Source organism: Phyllostomus hastatus, unplaced genomic scaffold (assembly GCF_019186645.2).
Source record: "Phyllostomus hastatus isolate PE091 unplaced genomic scaffold, TTU_PhHast_1.1 phas_scaffold_21, whole genome shotgun sequence".
Taxonomy (NCBI): Eukaryota; Metazoa; Chordata; class Mammalia; order Chiroptera; family Phyllostomidae; genus Phyllostomus; species Phyllostomus hastatus.
The window spans coordinates 5,981,038-6,003,823 of record NW_025334017.1 but is presented as its reverse complement, the minus strand read 5'-3'; the positions used below and the strand labels follow the sequence as shown (position 1 = coordinate 6,003,823).

At 37.7% G+C, this 22,786-nt stretch overlaps 1 pseudogene; it reads right to left on the bottom strand.

Moving 5' to 3' along the window:
* The window catches only part of LOC123833238, a 70,412-nt pseudogene that overhangs the window by 596 nt on the left and 47,030 nt on the right, over positions 1–22,786 (bottom strand).

The window sequence follows — 22,786 nt, the reverse complement described above, 5'->3', positions numbered from 1 at the left end:
ATGCCTGTCCCATGGTTGAGGCTTACCTTTGAGATGCCGCTGTCGGGGAACGGGGGTCGTCTGGGAATGCCGGCGGGCGGTCGGGTAGTCGCGGTGAGCCGGGCGAGACGCTGCAAGGCAGTTGAAACGCTGCGATCGAAGGGGACAGCGGTCCGCACAAGCAGTCAGCGGGGCCCCACGTTGGGCGCCACTTGCCTCGGCCCGCGAGGCAGTCAACAGGGTCCGCCGATATACCTGCAACGGATGAAAAGGGATGGGACAGGAGGCGCGAAAGAACGACAGCAAGACAAAGGATTCTGATCAAGCTGCAAATTTTATTTCAAAATGGAGGGAGTTATATAGAGGAGGGTAGAGGAAGGCAGATAGGGGAAGTAGCTCTGGTTGGTAGCTTTGGGGCGTGCTCTTAACTGGGATAGGCTAGGGGGCGCATGATAGGTGCATGATCAAGGCACTGATTGGTGTGCCGCCCGTGTGCTCAGGCTAGGCACCTACAATGTTTCTAATCGCAGATATCCTGTTGTGCAGGAAACTTCTGACCACAGATGTCCTGTAATGTACGCGCAATTTCCATCTCTGGCTGCATCAGCCTGCTTTAGGCTTATCCCTGCCCCCAACAGATATCAAGTAAACCATCTAATCTAGATTGTCACTTAAGGTTGTTGTTTCCTTGTTGATTTTTTATCTGGAAGATGTATCCAGTGATGGCAATGGGATGTTAAAATCCCCTAAACTGTATACTGTTGATCTCTCCCTTTATGTCCATCAAGACTTGCTTTACATATTTAGGTGCTCCTATGTTAGGTGTATAAATGTTTACAAGGGTTATATCCTTTTATTTATTGCTCCTTTGATCATTATGTAGTGTCCTATTTTGTCTCTTACTGTAGCCTTTGTTTTAAAGTCTATTTTGTCAAATATAAGTGTTGCTATCTTAGTTTCTTTCATTTCCATTTGCATGAAGTATCTCTTTCCATCTCTTTACTTTTAGTCACTGTCTAGCTTTTGTGCTGAGGTGGGTCTTATTTTTTTATCCATTAAGCTACCCTACGTCTTTTGATTGATATATTTAAGCATTTTATATTTAAAGTGATTATTAATAGGTACATATTTATTGACATTTTATTCTTTTAATTTTCTTCTCTGTTTCCTCCTCCTCTTCATTCTTCTTGTGGGCCCTTTAACATATCTAATACTGGTTTGCTGGTATCAAAGTTCTTTAGCTTTTTCTTGTCTGGGAAGTTCTTTATTTTTCTTTCAATTTTAAATGGTAGCCTTGCTGGGGAAAGTAGCCTTGCTTTTGTTCACTTTGAATATTTCATGCCAATCACTTCTGGCCTGAAATGTTTCTGTTGAGAAATCAGCTGACATTTTTATGGGAGATCCCTTGTAGGTAACTAACTGCCTTCCTCTTGTGGCTTTTAAGATTCTCTCTTCATCTTTAATCTTTGTCATTTTAATTATAAAGTGTCTTGGGGTGGGCCTCCTTGGGTCCATCTTGTTTGGGACTCTCTGTGCTTCCTGGACTTGTGTCTTTTTCCTTCACCAGGTTAGGGAAGTTTTGGTCATTATTTTTGCAAATTGGTTCTCAATCACTTGCTTTCTCTCTTCTCCTTCTGGTGCCCCAATGATGCAGATGTTGTTACACTTCATGTTATCTCAAAAGTCCCCTACATTGTCCTCATTTTTTAAATGATTCTTCTTCTTTTTTTTTCTGCTCTGATTGGGTGTTTTATTTTAACATGTCTTCCAAATCATTGATTTCCCATGTGAAAGTAGGGCTTTGCATTGGTTGGCATAAGAGGAAAAAAGTCACCTCTCCTGGAGCCATACAACTCCATCTGTCCCAGATTCTTCTCAGAGCCCAATCTCAGCTGAACAAGGCTGCTGGGAGTCAGGAAGCTGGGGCTTTTCTACAAAAGAGAGGTACTCGTCAGGCATGGGGGAAGGTGGGAAATTGCCTCCCACCTCCAAGCCTCACAACTCAGTCTGTCACAGATTCTGCCCAGCCCTTGTCAGGGCTGAACCACTGGGAATCAGGAGGGTGGGGCCACTAGCTGCCTGGAAAGTGGGGATAGCAGATCTTTTGTGAGAGGTAGATACCTGTCAGATTCATAGGAAAGTGGGGGAATGGTCCCCATTCCAAAGACACAAAACTCAGTCACTGACACCCTCCGAATCTGCCCAGACTTCTACATCCCAACCCAGGCAGCTGATTCCTCAGCAGGGCACAGGTTCCACAGAGTGAGACAATAGGGAGTTCAGAGTGTGGGGCTATGGCTTTCCCCAAAGCTGATGCCAAATGAAGGGGTGTGATCTACTCAAGGAAGATGGTGTCTGCAGTGTATGCAAAGAATTCAGCTCAGGTATTCTGATGACTGTCCCTTTAGCTCTCTGTCCAGAGCTATAAATCCAAGTCTTTCCTCACAGGATTCTAGTCTGCTCCACCCTCCCTTCACTGAAGCCCTGGCTGAGTGGCTGCAAATGAGATTTTGTGCATTGGCCCTATACACAGGCACCTGCATCTCTAGCAACCCCGTTTCATCCTGGTAGATAGAACCCCCACTTATTTTCTGCAGATACGATGTAGGTGCCTCTTCTTAGCTCTGGTACTCTGGTCTGGGGAACATTGTTTGGGGTTGAGACCCCACCTTGTCAGGGGGAACCTTTGCATCTAGGATATCCCTATGGGATCTTCACTGCTGCCCTGAGCAAGGCCAGTACTTCCTGCATCTCAACCCTTCCTACTGGCCTCGATGTAACTACTTCTGTAAACTCTTGGTTATAAGACTTCTTTTCAGCTTCAGTTGGTTATTCAGGTTGAGCTCTGTAATTCAGTTTTAATTCCTGTTTGGTCCTGGGAGGAGGAGAGAGTAGCTTCTCCCTCCTCTGTCTGCCATCTTGGATCCATCATCTATTTCCTCCATTTTTAAGGCGGGATAGTATTTCATTGTGTGTGTGTATATATACACATATATATAGTATACACACATGCACACACACACACCATGTTTTCTTTATCATCCATCAATGAAGGGCACTTCTACATTTTGGCTATTGTGAATAGAGCTGCAATATATTTATTACTATATGATTTTGATTTATATTTTATAATATTCTTACAGGGAAATAATTTGCATCTATTTATAATAACAGCTGTAAGAATTAGGAACTGGACTCCTAAAGGCATGGATAGAAGCAGACAGGTAGACTGCATGTACAAGTCAAGATTATAGTTGCATTCTCTAGTACTTGAAGGGATGTACAAATACCTTTTTCCTAGAGATATTGAGTGGCAGTGTAACAATATAGTCTTTAGAGATCCACCCCCACAGTAGTTCCCTCCTATCCATTCTGTTTATTATGTGAACATGGGCTGTCTAGACAACAGAGATCTGTAATAGCTCTTAGGATGATTATAAGAATGAAAGGTATAACAAATGTAATGTGAGTAGACAGTGACTGGCCTATAGTAGGCATCAAATAAATATCAACTATTATTAGTTCATTATTTTTACTTCTTGTCAGCCATTATTGTTTCCGAAAGAGACCATAGTTAGGGCCAAACTCCATTGGATTTGGAAGGAAAACAAAAATTTTCATCTTCAGAAAGTTTGAAGAATCATATGAATTATTTGAAAAGTTCCATGAGATGCCCTCTGGTCCCTTTCCTGGAGTACACCTCACCAGAAATCACAGACTATGTCATTTAATTATTAACCCTCTGATAATTTGGGTTAGGCTGACTTTTATCAAGGGGATGTTACCATCCCTTATCCTTTTATCAGTGATGACACTGACAGCAGTAATTATGGGTTATTAGAATGAGTGAGGGCAGCCCAAGATAAAATAGGCCTGTGCTGGGATCACCTAGGAGGTACTGGTTTCAAGCAGTGCAGGTGTCAGGAAAACAAGTGCCAAATTACAGAGCCCTTAGTGGAGTGAAGGGAGGGTTAAATGGAAGGGAGGAAGAATAGAAAAACACTTCCCATTGCCCAGAGGAAGTCTGGTACTTCAATTAGACTATTACTGACCAGCTCAGTTTTCTTAAAAACATTTTTTAAAGCCTTCTGAGGAAAATATCTGATCCTGTTACTACGTAGAAACAAATGTATTTATCAAATCTTTAACTTTGCATCCCTTTTTAATTTATTGCCTAAAATTATGTTGGTTACTTAAAAGTGACTGCAACTAAAGATTTTACCAGAATTCTACATGAAGTTCAAGTTTCCAATAAAAATGCTACAGTAAAAAGAATTTGGGCTTTAAATTAAGGACAGACATTACCTTGTTTAAGTGTATTTTCATAGGGAGTCAAACTTAAACCTAATTTTTAACATAAACATACATTTGAAAGGAATTTAGTGCAAGACTTCTTGATTTATGTGTATATATACAAGTAACTTCATTTGCCCCTACTTCAGCATTTCTCTGCAACTTCCTTTATTGCCATTGCCTTCATTCTCATTTCCAAGTCTAGATTTTCTGCTTTGACAAGTCCCATGTTCTTATTTTTATTGCTTCTCTTCTCACTTTTATGTCTATGGTCTCTCTTCATTGGTTTCTTCCCTTAGTCACCAATTATTTTCAAGGTTGTCATCCTAATGTCCCAGGATACCTTCTATTGATCTTATGTCTCCTAGTTTTCTCCATGTGGTCACTCTCTAGCATACTTGAAAAGTGTGCAACATGAGTCTACATTTCAGAACCACAGAACTCCAGGGTCCAAAACTAGTAATGACAGTCTGCGCCCCAAGAAGCTCAGAGTCCAGTAGTGGAACACTCAGAGTTGGAAGTTCAAGCTGTCTGGGAATACTCATTATAATATTCCAGGAGTTGAGATAGTTTCCTCAGAGGAGTTGAGATTTGAATGCCCGCTAAAAGATGAGTTGGTTTTTCCACTTGGATAGAAGTGACAGCAAGAAGGGCATTCTATATAGAGGAACCAGTAAGTCCTAAGTTGGAAAAAGCATGAAGCAAAAGATGTGTAGGAAAACCACAAATGATTCTGTGTCACTGGAGTATTATGTACAAGGGACAGTGACTGGTAAGAAATAAAGTTGAGAGGCATGACCAAATGAACTCTTCTTTTCCAGGCATCTAATGAATCTTCAAGAGGTCTCCCATCTCAACAATCCCCTTTGCCCTTTTCCATTTGAGGATGTATTGCCTAGGCAGTCTTTCTAGAAATTGGGCTTTTCACTAAATCCACCTTTCCCAATATGTTGTGCTTTTAATGCCGTAGTCTTTATGCAACATTCTGCTTGTTAACCAGGAAGAGTTAATGTATGGATATCTTCCATCTCAGAGACTGTCAGATGGCCACCAGCACTTTTCTTGCTGCCTCCAGTGAAGGTACTGCAGGCCTATCTGTGAGAGACCCCATCCCCCAGCCTCTCTCACAGGTTGGTGTGTTCTGTATGACTAAGTTCTGCCCAAAAGGGAATAAGTAGAAGTGATGTTACCATATCTCCAGTTCATGTCTCTAGAACAGGATGTGTGTGCACATGTCTGGCTCTTTCCACTGGTTAGGAGACAGCAAGACCTAGAACAACTGTTCTGGACCAGAGATAGAAGCCTGAACATGGTGGAGGCTCCCAACCAGATCTTGAACAGTTATGTGAAAGAGAAATGAAGTTCAGTTTAAGCCATGTTTGGGTCTCTGTTGGAGCTGGGTAGACTGTTCTGTAGCCAACATAATTGCAGAGTGGTATAATGGGTTTTAAAGCACTGAATCAATAATGGACTTAACAGGAATATTCCTTAACAGTGGCTACAGATAAGGAAAAAAAGCTGCAATTGACATTATTGGAAACATTGATAAAATTTAAACATGGACTATCTATTTGTTATATCAGTTCTACAAATCTTCACTTTGATAACTGTGTCATAGAGACAAAATCTTTGTTCTTAGAAGATATACACTGAAGGATTTGAGTTTAAAGCTTTGTAATGTCTGCAACTTACTTTAAACTGGTTCTGAGAAAACGCAAAACACACGCCTACACACATACTCTACAAACCACCCCCCCTGAGAAATAGAAAGAGAGAATAATAAAGCAAATGAGGTGAAATGTAAACAATACATGAGTTGGTGGTAACAGTAGTATATATACTAGCAAACCTTCTGTAAGTTTAAAATTATGTCAAAATAAAATAAAAAAGGAGTATAATGTTCTCTTCATCAATCATCAGCAATATCATCAATAGCCATATACTTGTATTTGAATATGGCCTGTCAATGAAATCATTGCTATTGGCAACGCATTTGGCTGGGTGTGCTTGCAAGTGACCCTTCCTTGGGGGCCCATTTCCAATGCTCCAAATTTTCCCTGAAGCAAATTTGTCACAATAGTTGTGAAATAAACACATTTCAGAAGCTGGCAAAGGAGAACCACTGTCCATCTTTCATTTAAGAGCAGACATGGACTTTAGATATGCATATCAGGTAGATTTAGAGGCTAAGTTTTGATAATGAACTACAATTCAGTTAGTGTGATTTTGGTGATCTGTAAAAATACCAAATTAAGGGATGTGCTACAAAATAACTGCCTGTATACTTCCACTTCAAAAATATCAAATACAAGAAACACAAAGCAAGACTGGAGAACTAGTTCCAATTAAGGGAGACAAAAGAGGTGGGACAACTAAATGCAATGTGCTGTTGTCAACAAGAAAGAGCTTTGAAAGGATATCATTAGAAAAATTGGTAAAATTTGAACATGGACTGAAAATGAGATATTAACTCTGAATTTCTTTTTTTCCTTTTTTTTTAGATTTCATTTATTTTACTTATTTTTTATTTATTTATTTTTTTTAGAGAGGGAGGGAAGGGAGATAGAGAGAGAGAAACATCAATGTGTGGTTGCTGGGGATTATGGCCTACAACCCAGGCATGTACCCTAGCTGGGAATTGAACCTGCGACACTTTGGTTCGCAGCCCAAGCTCAATCCACTGAGCTATGCCAGCCAGGGCTATTTCTTGATTGTGATAACTTCGATACACACACAGGGCGGGAGCGGTGGGAAGGAGAGAGGGGTGGTTTGGAAGATATGCACTGCATGGGCTTTGTAACACAAGGGCTGCTCTAAGTCGGAAACAGCTTGCATTCCAGTGACATCATCTTCCACTTATTGATGAAAAGAAACAACAGATGCGTTGTATACCAGACATTGCTTCTTAGGGATTCCTTCTTAGTTCATCAGTAAGTCCTGAAAGACAGATTACTTAGAGAATGGATATTGGATAGCATATTAACTAATTTTCTTCAAATATGGGTTAGAATTTCATTCATTCATTCATTCATTCATTCATTCATTCATTCAGCAAGAATTTTTAAGCCCTATTAAGTGTCACCACTGAGTTACCAGTAACTTCTAAAGTGTCACAATTGGCCTCCCAAGTGCCTATAGTCAAAAGTTTGAATGAGGGAGACAAGGTTAGTTGAGAACTGAGTCACGTAAAAATTCATTCACACTTGTGTCATGCAATCCTTTTTTCCTTCTCTAGTATTTTCCCTTAATGTAGATAAGTTAAGGAAAGGCACATATAAAGGAACATATAACATTGTTTATAAAAAGAACTTATGGAAATCACACCCATTTTCCACTGAGGTTAAATGCGTACAGGGGAGGTGTTGGCCAGAGGGTGCACACACCCCGTTACAAGATAAAGGAGCTTTGGGTGACAAGTATACAGCATTGTGAGTACAGTTGACAATACCATATTATTATTTGAAAGTTGGTAGGAGAGTAAATCTTAAGTGTTTTCACCACAATAAAATGGTAATTATGTGATGTGATGGAGGTGTTAACCAAGGCTATGGTGCTAATTGTAGTGCAATGTGTAGGTATATCAGTCAGCATGTTGTACACTTTAAACTTACACAGGGTTATAGGTCAGTTAGACTTTAATAATGCTTGAAGAAAATTGAATGCATATAGCAATGATAAATTAATTAAACAAGGAAGCCAGTGGACTGAGGTGGCTTTAATCCTGTGCTGGCCTAAGTAAGCAGACCAAAATCTATGCCTGTAAATTCCCAAAGGTTACAAAATCCAAATCTAAGGGCAGCCACTCACAGCTAGCTAGGCTTTGAGCTATAGCCAATCAATAATTTCTTTACTTTGCTTCTCCCTTTTTCTACAAAAGACTTTCCCCAGCTCTTACTGGTGAAGGGCATTTAACCATTTCCAATCTGTTGCCTGATTCTATTCAATTATTGCTGAGATAAATTCTTAAATTTTGCTATGTTTTCAATTTATGTTGTATGTTTCAGCTTCAGTTTATGTTTTAACAGTAACTCTGTGAAAACACAAGTAAATATAAACTTAGTATTTACTTTCTGGTGAAATACCGTGTCAAAATGGGACTTTTGGTGAATTTATTACTCACTTTTCTTTCCTTCATGGCTTCATGCAAAGAGATTTATCTATAGCAATTCTTAACAAAATACCAACATATTAGTAGCTGACAATCATCCCAACATCTTTCAACTCGGCCCTCTTTGGTAACATCTGCACAGGAGAACACAGGCTCAGGCTTGAAACCTCTTCTGAATCCAGGATGGCTGGATCTGAGAAACGTGTGTACTACATGGAGGCAGGAGGGGAAGGCTGGCTCTGAACCAGGGTGCTGCCTATTCCTATTGGGAAAACAAAGCCCAGTAATGGTCCTGTGTTTTGGTCAATAGTAACATCTCTTCATTTGAGGTCGGGAGGGTTAGGAGAGGACACTGAGATGGCGGCAAAAGTTTCCCTTTCTGCCATTTCACATGATCTTTATTAAAGGTTTTTTGGTGTGTGATAAGCTTCTTATTCGTTGTAAGCTGTTTGAAGGCAGAAGCCTCATTTTAACACATTTTGTGTTATCTTTATTTATAATAATAGGACTAATACATGTTTGATGATAGATTGTATTAATTGCTTTGTACTTTAGATGACATTAAAAAAAGCATTTTGAGATCTCCAGGTCCTTCAGACATAATTATAAACACATTTTTATTGTACTGTACATTGGTGCAAGTGTTGGCTAATAGTTATTTCTGGATAAAATAGCTTCTACAAGGCTATAGCATATTAATAGTTCCACAGTATGTGTGTAGTTATGGAACAGCATTATTCAACAGCATAAAACTGACAGTAATTACCCAGAATGAAGTATGGTGCTTGTTGCTTTTGAACTGTCTTAATATGGGGTTTATACTGCAGGACTGAACAGAAAAGAAAATTATGCTGTTGAAAGAAATATTTCTGGAGATTGTGTTTGATGCTGTTTATTTTTTCTCTGGAAAGATCTTCAAATCAAGTGTTAACTTTATAATTACATAGTTACCTATTCCAAAGGTCATAAATATGCCAAGGGGCATATAGAAGATGTTCTGAAGGTATTTTGTCCATCTCTTAGCCTAAAATTGTATTCATCCATGATTACTTCATAAGTTTCTTGTGGATATGTGCTTTGGCATACATATTTATATCCCTCAAGTATCTATTTATAGTGTTTGGCACATAATAGACATTCAACAAATATTTATTGAATGCATTCATTGTCTTACTTTAAAACATTGGCTGAAAAACAAGTTTACACAAATATCCAAGCCTATTCATTCTGTCAGCATCTTTCCAGGTGAGCTGAGGGTCAATGTATTAATGTCAGTGATGAAAATTGTGAAATAAGATTGGAGCACAGAGACCTGGAATTTCTGACAATATCTAGTCTTGGTCAAAACATCTTCTAACATATTAACATTGTCTTCTGTTTATCAGCCAACAGAAGGACATCATGGACACATTAATAAATTAGATAACTCAGTGAATGCATCCTGTTCAGTGCTAAGAGCCAAGTGATGATTAGGTTACTGTAGCATTGCAAGGTGGTGAATGGTAGACAGAACTTCCATGGATTTATTCATAATTGTAGTTGGGAATTGATTCCCTCCTCAATCTATTAATTTATATAGACAAAACTGCTGTTTATTTAACAGTCTTTATGGTAACCAAGGACAACACAACAGTGATGAGTTTATATTCTAGATGTATACCTATAGTAGGCAGAGTTTCACTACATTGTAATTGACTAATGTGTAGTTTTTGGAGTAGTGTTTCTTAAACTAGTGTTCTTGTTCTCTTTTCTGTGATCCAGTGTTCCTCTAAAAACCTTTCTTATTTTGTGTTTGTATTATGAAGATACTTAAAACATAATATAAAGAAAAAAGTAAAGAGACTTTGGATCTTTTAGATAACATAATTGAGCATTGTCATGTAGTTTTAGAGTCTGTGACTATATTTACTCTTGAGACAACACCAAGATTTTTATACTGATATCCCTGCCCTTTTTGAGATCCAAAGATGCACATTCCTGGACCTTAGCTATCTGAATTTAAAAAATATCACTCTAGAAGAAAACACTTGCAAAGAACTCCCTGATCCTCTTAGGTCAGAGAACCACTAACCTACCTGTGACTCTGTTACAGAAAGACTTTGTTAAAAGAAACTTGAACTGTCAATACCACAGATGCTGTGAGATGCTGTTACTGATATTAGCTGGATGAGAATGGTGTTGGTGTTGTCGAATGAAGTAATCTCATCTGCCACAGAAATCCTCGAAGACTGTTACTGCTGACTCAGTCACTGGGGATTTTCTGTGTATCAGAAAGAACTTTGCCACAAGAGAATCCTTTGAGATTACTATGTATGATTCAGGGGGACAAAAGAATCTGTTATCTGAGTTACCTAAAGAAGCTCTCAGTTTTAAGTCCTATATTAGTTGAAGTTTGAAAACTAAACTTAAAAAAAAAATGGTCCGGTTTCAAAATGATCTCAGCTGAATTTTTCCTCAAGTACTTTTCTCCCAGAGTTTTCCCTCATAGACCTTGAACCTGCATGCTTCTGATTTACTTACACCTGACTCATCAAATATGTTTTAAAGTGTTCTTTGATGTCTAAGAAACCTTAATAACATTTGTAAAAAATATTCAAGTTTGGAAATCATGTTTTCAACACAAAAGAAATCATGAGTGAGCCAGTCTGAATGGCCAAAAATGTTGCTCTGACCATCCACCGTGAGGTTCCCCGAAATCATCTCTGTGACTGACTCCCTCCTTGCATAGGGGCAAACTGGAGTAGAAACCAAAAACCTTCATTTTCGTTGTGCCTCCCCACTGCAGATACAGTGGAGTGCTACATTTAAAAATGAAATGTATTTCCAATTAAATTCAAACAGCTGTTTTATTTCTTTAAAAATGATTATCTAGTAGTTTATCAATGATTATCACTAGTACAGATAATGACAGATTTGGATGCTTTAAAAAACTGAAAAGAATATAAGAATTTCTTAAATTTTGGAGTAACTAAGTCTAGACTAATTCTGGAACATTTCTCATCTTGTTTTGACCTGAAATTGATGTGCCTTCTACACCTGGAGAAACTATTGCATGAACAATTCACTTAATTGTATGAAACTGCCCTTGGCAAACAAGGCGAATGCTTCTTACTCACTAGCTTAGGGTTACTTGCTGAACAGCAGAGGTGGGAATGCTTTCTGCATCTATGTGTTTGGATGAGGTTCTTCTCATAATTGCACCACAGATGCAAGAGATAGCTGTGGGTTCAGATGGAGTCAAGTCCAAGGAGCAGAATGATGTAACCAGCTCACACAGGAGCCATAGTTATGAATAGGGTTTAAAACAGCTTAGCCAACGGGCTACAGCACATGTGGGGAGTGACAGGAAGGATGGGATATAGAAGCTGATGAGCTGCTTCAAGAAGGTAAATGGCAAAGGCAGAGAAAAATACACCGCAATATGCAATACAGTATCCACAAGCCACATAAAGCTTTCAAAATTAGAATTAGTTAAAATTAGTTAAAACTGAAGATTTAGTTCCTTGATCACAGTAGCCACTTATTCAGGGTTCATTAGTCACCTTTTTGACAGTGCAAACATAGGTCATTTATATCATCACAGATATAAACCATCTGAATTATATCAAATATGTTGATCTTTGCTCCAGGTTAAAAGCAAAGTCTTACCTTTGCCTAGTGAGGTATGGTAAAAAGAACCATTTTTATTGAATGTGATAAACAAAGGAGAGACGTCACATTAAGAGTCACTGCCAATCATATAGATACCACTGTTTTAAATACAGAAAGAATATTTGTTTCTGATTTTTCCTAAGAGAAGGCAAATCTTGAGAATCTTAAGGTCTCTAAGTGTCCTAAATGCTTTCTCAGAATAATTATTTAGAAAATATTTTGTGTAGAAGTTACATTATTAAGAAAAATACTTGCAAGGGCTATGGGATTCCAAGTGAAACACAATTCAGCTTTCAAATGTGGCCTCCTGTGTCCCACGAGATGCGGCTCCTCTGCTTCTCCACCTTCTGCTCATCAACTCCTTCCATTCATGTCATCTCAACTGACTGAGTGACCTTATGACTTCTGAATACAGCAAGCTAGCTCTTTGCCCCAGATATGTTGCACATGTTGTTTCCTCAGGCTCAAATTCTCTTGCCTTAGATCTTCACACAACTGGCACATGCTGAATGATGAGAAGAGGTGAGGTTGAGCATGATCCTTTTGGATGGCTTTCTTGACAGCCATCGAAAGCACTGCTTCCAGCTTCATGCTGTTGTAGCTCTACATGATTAATCTGTATTTGCTCCCTTACAGCATTTATCACTCCCTGAAATGATTTTAACTATTTGTTTATTTTCTGTAGGCAAGGACCTTGTCTGTCTTCACTGCTGTGTACTCAGTGCCAAGAACAGAACCTGGTAATAAATATTTGTTTAAAGGATTAATAAATGAACACGTGAGAAAGATGTAGTCCTGCTTTTATGGTGCTTGTATTTTAGTAAAATAATAGCAGTTATCAAATGAGAATTTAATATATAGTAGATACTTCACATAAGTCAAATTACTAATATAGAAATCTGATGAAATACACTTATTTATCCCCACTTTGCAAATTAAAAAGGTGTCTTAGATCAGTTAACTAACTTGCACAGATTAAGATCATTTAAGTAAGTTGCATAGCTAGTTATGGGTGGAGGCAGAACGGAACGCGGGCAATATTACTCCAGAACAACAACCTAATCAGAAGGCTGTCTCTCTTTTTCTCCTTTCTGTGTACACTTCAAAATCAATTCCCCCAACTGGGTTCTAATCCTCTTGAGTCCTTGATGCCCGAGGCTTAGTTTGGATAAATAATAATAGTAGTCTACAATATTTAAAATCCTCTACAGTTTATATAGCAAATGCAAATGTTTTATCTCTTTTTGGATCCTGGTAACTAACTTGTGTATTAGGCAGGAAAGATTATTATCAGCAAAATCACCCAGTGGAGAAGATATTTAGCATAAAGGAAGAAATCACTATTTTTGCATGTGAGGAAAACAATGTCACCCTGATTTAAAATGTCACCCCAATTTTGAAAATAGCCTTTGGCTTCTCTGTGAAATTATTGGAATGAATGGTGGAAGACAAGAAGCACTACTCTGCATGAATAAACCATGAAATATATTTGACAATAAATTTTTCAATTAATGTGGAAATATTTGCTTTGAATCTTGGCTCTTGAGGATTTAAATCTCAGCCAAATATTAAAAATATGTTTTATTTCATTGCCCAAGTGCACGACAGACACTTAGATACCTGAGAAACTGAAAACTGTCAATTTTGAAAATCCTGCATGTGGATTAGGCTGATGGACTGAGTGTGTTGGGAGAGTTGGGTTCAAAGTGACACTTTGTCACAGCATCTACCATCGTGCACTGTGGGTCTGTAGAAAATTGGGGGCTTTTAATCTGATCAACTTGTAGAGGGCAGTTTTCCTGGGTTTCTTGATGATCTGTAGAATTCTGTTCACTTTACTGAATATGCCAAAAAAGAAAGTTGATCAAAGCTCTTGGACCAAAACATTTATTTAGAATTGTGCACCTTCAGAAAGATCTGTTTGATGTCTCAAATATATAATAATAACATGTTTTAAATTATTTTTCTAAAGATTTCAACATAGGCATTTTAGTCACTATCTTAGTATATCCCTAGTTTTAAGAGCTCTGCTTTGCTAAGAGTTGGAATTTACTAGTGACCTATACCCAGGTATCAATTTGACATATTTGAGTACCTCTTATGTGTAGGCACCATATGCTAGACACTCATACACAGCCCTTGTGCTGGATAAGAAGAGATGAGAAAGACATAAAAAGGGAGCATGGAGGGGGAGTAGTAGGTGAAGGAGTTAAGTTAGACAGACAGAGTGGCAGCTTTGCCCACCATACAGATAGCTCTACTGTGCCTCAGGGCTTTTCATGCATGTGTGAGCGTTGCAAAAGACCATTGGCCTCCGATTTGAACCAATGCCCTCCCAGAGTAACTGGAGAATGCAGAGCAGTTAGTTTTTCTACATGAACATGTTGTTACTTTGTGTTAAATTTAAACAGGTACAGTTTATAACAACCATACAGCATATGTAAACATGAATTTTAGGGTCAGTAATTATATTTGGGGGATATTTTGTTAAAACAATGTATTGAAATGGACTGTGTCATTTTAAAAACTAAAAACAATTCTGAAGTAAGTAACATGCCCACAGCATCACTTCACAGCAAGAGCAGCGCCTCCTGCATCCCACAGGTTTTACAGCTCTGGGTTATTGAGAGTGAGACCAAGCAGAGGACCAGTTGCTTCAAATAATCTGAACTCAGCTTTGCTTTCATTGTGGTCATACACTCCTTTTTCAAATTAACAAATATTTATCTTGTGTGTACCTGCTGGGGATACTTTAGTGAATGAGAAAATTCCATAACCCATATTTAGAGGGATGCAGACAAGTGATAGGCCCTCACAGGACACTATGATCATTGCTCCATCGTGAAAGCATTTCAGGGAGAGTTGAGGAGGGACATCTGGCACCGATGTGGGGAATTGCGGGTGCAGACCTCTGATGACCTCTGAAATGGAATGTAGTAATAGTGTGTATGTCCACCTATAAGCAAAGGAGATCGATTTAAAAAAGTAAATGGTGAAAGAAGTGATGAAATTATGGAAAACATGTTTTCTAATACAAAGAAATTGTTAGCTGGGAAAGGTTAAGACTGAGGCAGAAACCTTATTGAAGTTGCAAAATAAATCTTTAACCAACCAGCAAGAAACTCAGTGACATTGAAGAATGCCATTTGCTTCAAGGCCAGCTTTACCCAGGGTCTCACCACCATTACAGCAAAAATAATTCTGCTAAGGTAAAAGTAGGTAAAACTCAGGCCATTAAAACCTCAAGAGGGAATCAAGAAAGGCTTTATAATGATGAGGACTTTCAAGTTAAACCTTCAACAACATGTTGGCTTTTATAAGCAAAGGTAAATGAGGCCAAGTGAAATTCTTGGGGTGGAAAACAATGTGAGTGAGGGGAAAAGAGGAAAAATCAGAGCTGGATTTAGGAAAAATCAGAAAGACTTGAGTATCTGTAGCAAAAAATTCTTGTTGGCAAATCACTGATACTATGGATAGAAAGGAGTCTTCTGACATATTGCGACCTATCTTAAATTTAATACAAATTGAAGCCATTGAAAACAAGCTATAAATATATGAATCTAAATGTATATTTATAAAACACTCTTTAAAAGTGAAAGTTTCATTTAATGACTTTGAAGAATAGGGAAATTTTTATAAAATATTATTTATATTCTTTTAGTAAACTCCAAAACTGTTATTGTTACTTGGATATTCATCTTTTTAGTATTTTTCCACACCTACACTATGTTGCAGATTATAAACATTCTTTGGATTTTTATGCTACTCTTTTTTGACTCAATAGGAATTTTCCAGTGTTCATTTATTTTTTAATTTATCCTTTGCTATATCATGATAATAGTCCATTAAATGAACATAACTGTTTCCTTAACTATTACTTGGTTGTTGAATATTTAGTCTTTATAAAAGTTTTGGTATTATAAATAATATTTTTATTAATTTTTATATACAATTTTCCCTTATATTTGATATTGTTCCTTTGGTGTGATTGTTAGGTATAAGTATTTACTTGTTCTATTCTAGCCATACTAAGACTTCAAGCCTTTGTATGAATTATTTATATAATGTGTATATTTTTTCTGAGTCTGTGATATTTGCTGAAAGTAATTTGCTTAAATAACTTGTTGCCCTTTTTATTTTTAACTATATTTGACATGCCAAAAACATTACCTTCTGCTGTTTTAAAATATTTAGTATAAACTCAAAAAGTTAATTGCACCAAATGTGATAAAGACATGGATAAAAATAATACAAATATTTTCCATGCATTGACATTGGTATCTATTCAACTGATCAACAATATGCATCCTATTAATTTTTCTTAATAGAACTTCAATAATAAAAAAATCTCAGGATTTTCTCTTTTTAAACCTCACTTAAATTTAATCATATTGCAATCTAACTTCTAAGAGATATGGTTCATCATTTTTTTATTTTTTAATAGTAACGTTAAGTGGGTGCTATGGTCTGAATGTTTGTGTCCACCCCCAATTCATGTGTTAGAAGCCCAATATGATGGTAAGAAGAGGTGGGGTATTTGGATGGTGCTTAGGTCATGAAGGTGAAACCCTCATGCATGGGATTGCTTTCCCTTTTCATACTTCTTTAAGGCATAAATTTAGATCGCTTATTTGAGACTTTTCTTGTTCTTGGAGGTAGGCATTTATTAATGTGAACTTCCTTCTTAGAAGTACTTTTGCTGTATACTATAAATTTTGACATATTTCCATTTTTATTTGTTTCAAGGTATTTTTAATATAACACCTTGAAACACGCTTGATATAATTTCAGTCCTCTCAAATCTATTGACTTTTGTTGTCACCTAATCCATGACCTACTTTGGAAAATGTTCCATGTGCACTCCAGAGGAATGTGTGTTCTGTGGCTTTAGATGAAATGTTCTGCAAATATCTGTTAAGCCCATCTAGTCTATCGTGCACTTAAAGATGATGTTTCCTCACTGATTTTCTGTCTGGATGACATATCCATTGATGAAAGTGGGTTAAGTCCCTACTATTATTGTATTGCTGTCTATTTCTCATTTTAAATTTTTTTAATATTTGCTTTACATATGTAGGTGCTCCTACATTGGGTGAACAAATCTTTACAAATGTTAAATCCACTCTTAGATTGGCCCCTTTATCATTATGTAATGCTCTTTCTTGTCTATTATTACAGCTTTTGTTTAAAATTTTATTTTGTCTCATATAAGTATAGCTATCACAGCTTTTTTTTTGTTTCCATTTGCATATGATATCTTTTTCTACCTTTTCACTTTCAGTCTGTGTGCCAATACATCTTAAGTGTGTCTCTTACAAGCAGCACATAAATGGGCCCCATTTATTTAATCCATTCAATCATTCTATATTTTCGTATTATAGAATTTAGTCCATTTACACTTAAAGTGATTATTGATAGGTAAGTGCTTATTGATGCTTGTTAATTGTTTGCTGGCTATTTTTATAGTTTCTCTCTGTTGCTTTCTTTTTCTCTTTCTTGTGGTTGGAACTTTCTTTAGTGGTATGTTTATATTCCTTTTTCTTTATCTTTTGTGTATTTACTATAGGTTTTGCTTTGCACTTATAATCAGCTTACATATAACTACTTATAACAGTCTATTTTGATAACTTTAGTTTGATACTGTTCTGAAGCTCAACATTTTTACTGCCCCCTTCAATGTTTTATGTTTTCGATGTCACATTTTACACCTTTTTATTATGTGTATCCCTTAACTAATTATTGTAATCATAGTTATTTTGACTGCTTTTGCTTTTTAACCGTTATACTAGCTTTATAATTAATCCACTACCTTTCTGTATATTTACCTTTCCAGTGAAATTTATTTTTTCATATGTGTTCCTATTACTGGTTAGCATCCTTTCTTTTCAGCTTACAGAGTCCCTCAAACATTTCTTGTAAGGGTTGAACTCCTTTAGGTTTTGCTTATCTGGAAAACTATCTCCTTCAATTCTGAGTTATAGCTTAGTTGGAAATTAAAAAAATTATTTTGAATATATTATGCCATTCTCTCCTGGAGCCCTCTAAAGTTTGTGCTGAAAAATCTGCTGATATCCTTATAGGGGTCCTTGTAAATAATATGCTGTTTTTCTCTTGGTGCTTTTAATATTCTCTTCTTGTCTTTAACTTTTGACATTTTAATTATAATGTGCCTTGATATGGGTCTCTTTGAGTTCATGTTATTTGAAAATTTCTGGACTTCCTGGATATGGATGTTTGTTTCCTTCCCCAAGTTAGAAAAAATTTCAGCCATTATTTTTTTAAAGAAGACATGGGTGGGGGGATGGGAAGATGGCGGCACTGTAGGAGGGAGCGTATTCCCTTCCCCTATACACAGGAGAGAAACTGGCCAATCTTCGGAGGAACAGAGCAAGGGGTCAACGATATCGCAACATTTATGAAAACAGGACATCAAAAATTATAGTGGACATTGAAAAACCAGATGGTAAGGAGACAGCTTCAGAATAATAAGGGCCCAAGGATCAGAGCAGGGCCCAGGGAGGTTGCAGCCCCCAGGTCCAATGCTCCCGGGTCTGCCTCAGGGCACCCAGGAGTGTGGAGTCATGGCTCCCTCCCCGGACAACAAGGACTGAGCAGTACCGGGGGAAGTCTTGTTGCTTGAAGGCACAGACAGGGGAGTGAGACTGAGAGACAATCACACAGGGGCTGCGAACACCCACACATAGCCCTGGGAAGAGTAAGTTCTCCAGCCTGTGCGACCAAGCATGGCCTGGCTGTGCACCCATGCCCCCAATCTGGTGAGAGTGTGGTTCTGTGGAAGACCCAGACTCCACAGCCCTGAACAAGGAAAAGGCATGGGAATTCATGGGTTTCTGGAACCTGTGGCAGTCAACTCAGGGAAGCACGTGCCCCTTTGGGATTCCTGACTCTCACACTGTGAAACCGGAAAAGATGCGGGTGCCTCGCGGGTTCCTGGAGCCTGCAGCACGGAAATTGGGGGAAGGGAGCAACTCCTCTTGATCCCCGGAGCTTACACCATGAACCCAAAGCATCAGATGGGTTTTGGGGAGAGCGTGCAGCTAGTCCTGGGGACAGTATGTGAGAGATTGACTGAGTTCTGATTGGGAAGGGTGAAAAGCATTCCAATCGCCCCTCAGCCTGCTGAAGCCAGCAAGACCAGAAAAACTGGTCTGGCCAGTTAGAAACCAACAAGAAGGTTTTTTTGTGGGGTTTTTTTTTTTTGGCTGTTGTTTGTTTGATTTTTTCTTGTTTTTTTTTTTAAAGGAACTTTTTATTTTTTAATTCTCTTATTATTATTATTCTTATTATTTTAATATCTCTCAATTCCTTATGATTCTCTTCCTTTCATCCTAGTGCTATTCCTTCCAGTCCAAATTTATCTTTCCTGCATTCTATCTTCTGCCTTCTTTTTCCTTCTTTTTTTGAGCCTGCAAGTTACTGCAAATTTGTATTATCTTTTTCTCATTTTCCTGACATTTTTAATTTTAATAGTATTTTGGTATTCTTTTTCTTTCTGTATAATCTTCTTTGCTTGGCTGGTTATATTGTCATATGATAGGTTCCCCCTGTTATCTCATTCACAGTGTGTTGCTAACTTACTGTCCTTCATTTGTGTTCCATTAGTAAACCTCTCAAGGTTCTATACTCCTTATTCTTGTTATCTAGATCTCATAGATTCTACCTCATGACTGTTGTTTTAATATTACTGTAAATAAGACGTATTTCATACAATTGTAAATACTACACAACACCCCTCCCAGATCTCAGCCCACTTCATAATTTCCTGAACTCTATTATTGTAGGGGTATCTCTATTCTTTTACACACTACTCCTATTTACTATTCTTTATTCCCACCCTACCTCAGAATCTGACCTCCCACAGCCTCACAGCTTTCTAGATCCAACTAACAATACTTTCCTCCCCAATAAGAGTCTTATCTTCTTTCCATCCTTTCTAAAACATGGCTAGTGGGATGGAACATCACGATTAACACTATATGTAGCCAAAGGATCTCCCATCTCTTCTCTACTGGCTGCTACTGTAAATATCATAGAATACTCTCTTGCTGTATTAAACCATTTTGCCTTAGTCCTCCAACTGATCACAAAAAAGAGTAGGGGGAAGCTGTGAACACCAGGATACCCAAAGGAGACTGCACCACTGAATCTCACAGGTATTCTACCACAGAAGTTCACACCATAAACACAGGGAACCGGAACAGATCAATTTAAGAAACAGAAGCTAACAAGAAGAGTCTCATGAACAATGAGAAGACAAAGAAACAATCCCCAAATGAAGGGAAAGGAGGAAGCCTCAGAAAGAATGCTAAATGAAATAGAAGCAACTCAACTATCAGATATTGAGTTCAAAACAATGATTATCAGGAAGCTCAATGAACTCACAATGAGCTACCAGAAACTACAGGGAAGCTACAATGAACTCACTGCAAACTATATCAACATGAAAAAGGAAATAGAAACTATCAACAAGGGCCAAGAGGAAATGAAGAATACAATTTCTGAACTGAAGAACACAGTAGAAGGAATGAAAAGCAGGCTCAGTGAAGCAGAAGATCAGATCAGTGAATTGGAGGACAAAGTAGAAAAAAACACCCAGAAAGAGCAAGAAAAGGAAAAGAGGCTCAGAAAGAATGAAGAGGGATTAAGAAAAATGAAAGACAATATGAAACATAATAATATCTGCATAATAGGGATACCAGAAGGAGAAGAAGAAGAGCAAGGGATAGAAAACCTATTTGAAAAAGTAATGATGGAAAACTTCCCTAATTTGGTGAGAGAAAAAGTCACACAAATCCAGGAAACACAGAGAGTCCCAATCAAGAGGAACCCAAAGAGGCCCACTTCAGGACATTTCATAATTAAGATGGCAAAATGCCAAGACAAAGAGAGAATCTTAAAAGCAGCAAGGGAGAAACAGGAAGTAACATACAAGGGAGCCCCAATAAGGCTAACAGTTGACTTCTCAATGGAAACACTCTAAGCCAGAAGAGAATGGCAAGAAATATTCCAAGTAATGAGAACCAGAGGTCTGCAACCAAGGCTACTTTACCCAGCAAGTCTTTCAATCAAGATAGAAGGTCAAATAAGAAGATTCCCAGACAAAAGAATTCTAAAAGAATACACCTCCACCAAACCAGCTCTGCAAGAGATGCTAAAGAGACTGCTTTAAGGACAGGAAGGAAAAGAGAGAGCGGGGGGTGGGGGGAGAGGAACACACGTATATAAATGACAATGAATACGTACCTATCAATAGTAACCTTAAACATAAATGGATTAAATGCTCCAATCAAAAGACATAGAATAGCTGAATGGATTAGAAAACATGACCCACACATATGCTGCCTACAAGAGACCCACTTCAAGATAAAAGACCTACACAGGCTGAGAGTGAAAGGCTGGAAACAAATTTTGCAAGCAAATGGACAGGAAAAAAAAGCCGGGGTAGCAATACTCATATCAGACAAAATAGACTTCCGAAAAAGGGCCATAAAGAGAGACCCAGAAGGTCACTTCATAATACTCAAGGGAAGAATCCACCAAGAAGACATAAATATTGTAAATATATATGTACCCAACACAGGAGCACCCAAATACACAAAGAAAATCTTAGAGGACTTCAAGAAAGATATGGACAGCAACACAATTATAGTGGGGGATTTTAACACCCCACTGTCAAAAATGGACAGATCTTCCAAACAAAATATCAACAAAGATATCGTGGCATTGAACAATGCCCTATATGAAATGGACTTTACTGATACATACAGAGCCCTCCATCCAAAAGAAGCTAAATACACATTCTTTTCAAATGTACACAGAATATTTTCAAAGATTGACCACATGATAGGACACAAAACAAGCCTCAACAATTTCAAGAAAATTGAAATCATACCAAGCATTTTCTTGGATCACAAGGGACTGAAACTAGAAGCCAACCCCAAGGAAAAAAACCCAAAACACCCAAAATCATGGAGATTAAATAGCATGCTATTAAACAATGAATGGGTCAAGAATGAAATTAGGGAAGAAATCAAAAAGTTTCTGGAAACAAATGAAAATGAACTCACAACAACCCAAAACTTATGGGATACAGTGAAAGCAGTCCTGAGAAGGAAGTTCATAGTGATACAGGCATACCTAAAAAAGATAGAAATATTCCAAACAAACAACCTAACTCTATGTCTACAAGAACTCGAGGAACAACAACAAAGACAGCCTAGAGCAAGCAGAAGGAAGGAAATAACCAAGATCAGAGCAGAATCAAATGACATAGAGACTAAAAGCACAATTTTAAGGATCAATGAATCCAAGAGCTGGTTCTTTGAAAAGACAAACAAAATCGACAAGCCTTTAAGCAGACTCATCAATAAAAAAAGAGAGAAGACCCAAATAAACACAATCAGAAATGAGAGAGGCGAGATTACAGCTGATACCACAGAAATACAAAGGATTGTAAGAAATTACTATGAAGAACTATATGCCAAGAAATTTGAAAACCTAGGTGAAATGGACAAATTTCTAGAAAAATATAATCTTCCAAAACTCAATGAAGGAGAAGCAGAAAGCCTGAAGAGACCAATAACAGCAGATGAAATTGAAGCAGTAATCAAAAAACTCCCAACACACAAAAGCCCTGGTCCACATGGTTTCACAGGAGAATTCTACAAAACATTTAAGGAAGAGCTAACCCCTATCTTTCACAGACTATTCCAAAAAATGCAAAAAGATGGAAGA